The sequence below is a fragment of the Brienomyrus brachyistius genome, chromosome 1 (assembly GCF_023856365.1).
Source record: "Brienomyrus brachyistius isolate T26 chromosome 1, BBRACH_0.4, whole genome shotgun sequence".
NCBI lineage: Eukaryota > Metazoa > Chordata > Actinopteri > Osteoglossiformes > Mormyridae > Brienomyrus > Brienomyrus brachyistius.
The window spans coordinates 704,001-710,000 of record NC_064533.1 but is presented as its reverse complement, the minus strand read 5'-3'; positions in this window follow the sequence as shown (position 1 = coordinate 710,000).

Below are 6,000 nucleotides of genomic sequence, written 5' to 3'. Positions count from 1 at the left end.
CGTATGGTCAATCTCACGACCGTGCGCCGATGCTGTCCGGCTTTGCTGTACGGTCCCTCTCACAACCGTGCGCAGTTGCTGTCCGGCTTTGCCGTGGGGTCCCTCACCTGACAGTGAGGCTGCACTGCCCAGCTTTGCCACGGGGTCCCTCTCTCAACTGTGCGGCAGCACTGGCTGGCTTTACCACAGGTCCCACTGCCACCATGTGGCAGCGCTCACCAGCTTTGCCCCAGGGTCCCTCTCCTGACCATGCAACGACATTCGGGAACAGGAGTCACCTCTTCGCTAATTTAGGAAAACCCTCAGGGGTCGATTATGAATGATTCAGACACTCCCTAGATATTCACAATTACATTTTTGAAATTGAGTGCATACATATGAAGCACATGCTGCTTTAATTTGTAATTTGCATTTAAGTATTAATACCTTAATTTTACATGATTTTAGGCTGAAATTTCAGCATTGAAACAATGCTGGAATTGCAGTAGGGGAAGTTCAAAAAAGAAAATGCTTTATCCGGCCAAGAAGGGAACGGTTTTGTGCTCCTTGCTAATTACAAGAAGATACAACAGACAACCAAACATGTGTGAGGAAGAGTCTGTGGACACCAGCAGACAAGTACGTATGAGATTCATGAGATTCATGAATGAGATTCAAGATTCAACACATCATTGCTGTATGCATGTATACATCTCCTTGAGCCCCGCGCTGCTACATTTACACACTTGCTGGAAAATATAAAACACACTACAGATACACAGTGACTAGCCGATATACTACAGTATGCTACATAACATGCTGGAAATGCCTGGCCATTATTATTTTCAGTGATTATTCACATTAGATGAAGCAGCCCAATACTCTGTGAGTGTGACCTGGTCGGCTTCCGCCTCTGGTGGTCTTAGGCTTTGTGTTCGGATGCTTTTTAATGGATAAATGGGAACATAGTTCCCTGCTTTCTCTTCAGCTCGTTTCACGGTCCGGTCAGTAGTAACCCCCCCTTTCTTTCTGTCTTTTCCCCCCTCTTCTCTCCAACTGCTTTCCCCTGGGATAATTCTGCCAAATCCACCGACTTCCTCCTCTCTCCGCCTCGGCTTGGGACGCGTCGGACATCTTTACCAGCGCAGTGACATGCAGCGGGGCTAATGGCACTCTGTGCAGGCCAGCCTAATCTCGGCTAACTGACAAGGCTCAAATTGAGGAGACATCTTGCACTGATTGGCTCCCACTTCCACAATTATTCAGCCGGGTGTCAGGCCAGGTTTAACATCTCCACTGATTCCGCTCTCCAGAGGGATCCGCCAGCAAACTCAATCGCTGCTAATAGCTGCCATGCCGCCATCCATGCTCATTCGGGAGGGCGTCCTCACTCCCCAGGAAAAGAAAAAACACTCGCATGGAACTGAAGCAGCTGGATGGTTTTTATGACGTCATTTATTCCAATTGGCCGGCATGGAGAGGTCAAGGGAACCTGCCCCTCAGACAGATCTGGGAATCAGGGAATGTTCATGGGTGGTGCTCCCAACTGTCGACGGTAAATAAAGTATCTCCTTTCAAACGATATTTAAAGCCTAAGCGGGATGCCAGGGCGACCCGGAGCTGATGCCAGGCGGCACAGGACATAAGGCTGAGGTAGACCCCGGGAGGGATGCCAGGGCGGGCCAGAGCCTATGCCAGGCGGCACTGGGCATAAGGCTGAGGTACACCCCGGGCGGGATGCCAGGGCGGGCCAGAGCCTATGCCAGGTGGCACAGGACATAAGGCTGAGGTAGACCCCGGGAGGGATGCCAGGGCGGGCCAGAGCCTATGCCAGGCGGCACAGGGCATAAGGCTGAGGTACACCCCGGGCGGGATGCCAGGGCGGCCCGAAGCCTATGCCAGGTGGCACAGGACAGAAGGCTGAGGTACACCCCGGAAGGGATGCCAGGGTGGGCCGGAGCCTATGCCAGGCGGCACAGGGCATAAGGCTGAGGTGCACCCCGGGCGGGATGCCAGGGCGGCCCGGAGCCTATGCCAGGCGGCACAGGGCATAAGGCTGAGGTACACCCCGGGTGGGATGCCAGGGCGGGCCGGAGCCTATGCCAGGCGGCACAGGACATAAGGCTGAGGTACACCCCGGGCGGGATGCCAGGGCGGCCCGGAGCCTATGCCAGGCGGCACAGGACAGAAGGCTGAGGTACACCCCGGGAGGGATGCCAGGGCGGGCCGGAGCCTATGCCAGGCGGCACAGAGCATAAGGCTGAGGTACACCCCGGGAGGGATGCCAGGGCGGGCCGGAGCCTATGCCAGGCGGCACAGGACATAAGGCTGAGGTACACCCCGGGCGGGATGCCAGGGCGGGCCGGAGCCTATGCCAGGCGGCACAGGACAGAAGGCTGAGGTACACCCCGGGCGGGATGCCAGGGCGGCCCGGAGCCTATGCCAGGCGGCACAGGACAGAAGGCTGAGGTACACCCCAGGCGGGATACCAGGGCGGCCCGGAGCCTATGCCAGGCGGCACATGTTGCTGATGCTGGTCCTGCACATGCTACAATTTCACTGTGTTAGAGATGAGCAGCTGCATGATTAGTGTTTCTTTTTCTTGGAGAGGCCCATAGGAAGCCCCCTGGAGAAGCCCCCTGGAGAAGCCCCCTGGAGAAGCCCCTGCATCTGCTCATTATGTCACTGATTGGGAAGTTTGTCTCAAATTACCCCTTTAATAGGGCTGATTAGTCATATATTTGTTCCATGACAATGGATGTTGGATCAATTTGTGTCAGAAGAGATACAGAAAAATACCATTTTGTGTGTTTAATCATATTCTCTTCATCTGTTATTAGAGTTCATACTGTAGCATTTTTCTTAAATACAAGGCAGGAATAGCAGCAATTCAGAACAGCTTACAAACTTTAACTCTGTACCTTTACATTTCTGCCATGAATCCTATGATTCATTGAAAAGGAAGTTTGTTGATAGGTCATGGTTATTATGAGAAAAATATAATAATAATAATAATAATAATAATAATAATAATAATAATAATAATAATAATAATAATAATAATAATAATAATAATAATAATAAGCAGGCGGCATGGTGGTGCAGTGGTTAGCACTGTTGCCTCGCACCTCTGGGACCCGGGTTCGAGTCTCCACCTGGGTCACATGTGTGCGGAGTTTGCATGTTCTCCCCATGTCGTCGTGGGGTTTCCTCCGGGTACTCCGGTTTCCCCCCACAGTCCAAAAACATGCTGAAGCTAATTGGAGTTACTAAATTGCCCATAGGTGTGCATGTGTGAGTGAATGGTGTGTGAGTGTGCCCTGCGATGGGCTGGCCCCCCATCCTGGGTTGTTCCCTGCCTCATGCCCATTGCTTCCGGGATAGGCTCCGGACCCCCCGCGACCCAGTAGGATAAGAGGTTTGGAAAATGGATGGATAATAGTAATAATTATTATTGTTGTTATTATTATACAGTGTTAAAGCTATATTCATATATTCATGTTGAGGCCATTTGAAGCAACAAATTATTTTGCTTATAAAATGAAACTTTTTTCTTCCCTTGAAATGGTAGATGATATTTATTATGCAGTAGTACCAGTTAGTCATGACACATAAATATTGATGAGTAATGTTTCCTTCAGTAACTGCAGTATGACTCGGTTGGGGCAGGGAAGGGCTTGGGTCTGGTGTGGGTGATTTTGCAGGCATGCTGCTTGTGACATCTCAGGTAATGAGTCACACCTGATTCTATTGATTATCTTGTAAGGGTTAGATACAGCAGGAGCAGCTGGGTGCACCTGGAGAACTTTTGATCTGTATTTGCACTGCTAAGCAGCAGTGACCCCTCAGGAACCCCTCATTTTCCTTAAGAAATCTTGCTCTTTATTTAGTGGCTGTGAAATCTGATGCTAAAACTTCTGTGTCTTTTTTAAATAATCTCCTTCCATGAGGCAGTTCTGATATCGAGCATTTCAGCTGCGTAGTTTTAAATGAGCCCCTGTTTGCTTGGATTATTCTGTCCTCACTGTAAGACGCAGGAGCTGGGTCTCTCACCGCGAAGGTATAAAGCCAACTAGCTGAAACTTTACTTCCCATAATTCAGAATTCTGTTTATGTCGAAGTCAGATTCATCCGCAGGAGTGCATTATTTATGCAGGAAAACCAAAGTGTGCTTTTTCCTGCTACCGGATATTAACAAGAGGAATACTTCTCTTCGGAGAGCGTCTTTTGAAGTATGGAAGAACGAAGAAGGTTTGTTGGGAAAAAAAAGGATTTCTGTTTGTAGTTTATGATCAGGCAGCATGCTGCACCCCCAACAGGCCCCACCCAAACAAAATAAATCAAGGCTGAGCGCGTCTGTTGGGCTGGGTCCACCATGGGAGCAAACCGCATGTTAGATCATCCTCATCCAAAGCTTCGCTGACCATCCAAACTGCGAAGCACCATGGGAGACCCAGCAGCGGAAGGTTGCCTATTCTCCCGCCATTCTCATTCTGTTGTGTTTTTGTCTTTCCCTTCAAATTCATTTCATTCATAAAACATTTCCATCTTCCTCTGATATTATGATATTCAGTTATTAATTAAAAACTGCTTCAACTGTCTTGCTGCCAAAAGATTTTACTTAAAATGAATCCTGTAAATGACCTGCATCTGGTCAGGATTTGGTTTCCATTAAACTGATCCTGGACATGTTTAAAGTGGGCATGTAGGGTTTGGTTTTTAATGTTTAATTAATAATGCTGCATTTCATTTCTTTAATGTGATTCTCCTCTTACAGCCATCCACTCTGATAGCGAGAGGAATTTATTTAAAAACAGATGTAATGTCACCTTCAAACTTTACAGCTTCAGCGGTAAATGTTCACACTGTATATGCAGACAAACACTGTTATTCACAAAACACACATGCATGAATGCTCGGGCTGATTTCGTCCCAAGAATTATATCTCAATCAAGAGATTACTGGACAGGCCTAGACCCTGGGACAGGTGACTTAACAAGACATTGGAGGTGCCTCTGTGAGGTACTTAAGTAATGGTAGAGATTTATCACTCTTCATTCTGAGTGTGGAGCTTGGTGTCATGGCCATTCTGCCATGCTGAGAAACAGTCATCCATCCATGAGGTAACAAAAAAGATTGCCCTTGACATTCCATATGGCAGTAGCTTAAACAGCATTGGTCCATTAGGGAGCCAGGTCAGGTCGCGGAGCCTGCACTGTAGCACTGGCTTGACTTTGTGCTGCTAGAGGAATCCCTAATGAGGCACATTACCTGCATTGTGAGGGAACATCAGTTACGGCACTACGGCCATGTGGCGCGTTTCCCTGAGGGTGATCCGGCTCACAAGGATCCTCATTGCTGGAGTCCTGAATGAGGCACATTACCTGCATTGAGAGGGAGTGTCAGTTAAGGCACTACGGCCATGTGGCACGTTTCCCTGAGGGTGATCCGGCTCACAGGATCCTCATTGCTGGAGTCCTGAATGAGGCACATTACCTGCATTGAGAGGGAGTGTCAGTTATGGCACTACGGCCATGTGCCACGTTTCCCTGAGGGTGATCCGGCTTGCAGGATCCTCATTGCTGAGGACCTGAGCAGCTGGACCAGGCCAAGGGGAGACCCACATAACATCTGGCTGCAGCAGATAGACCGCCATTTCTGGGGGGTGGGACTGGACTGTGTATTGGCCTGGGGGGGTCACCCAAGGATTCACACACAGGCACACTAACAAAGGAGTCCAGTCTTCATCTCAGCTCACTGAATAGCATCTGTATCTCACAGCTATTCAGCAGGACAGGGAGCAGCTGGACTAAAGACCTTCATCCTCTTGCAAAGATACCGGGAACCACACACCCCTTCCCAGGAACCTCATGACCCCCCAAGCTCTCCCAATCTGTTTACTGGCTTCAGAGGAAGAGTCTCCAGAGACATGAATGTTGCTACCTGAGTGAGTGAACCTCTCAACATGGTTGACATTTTCTCCACAGACAGACACACTACTGATGCCTATGCCCAAGAGGT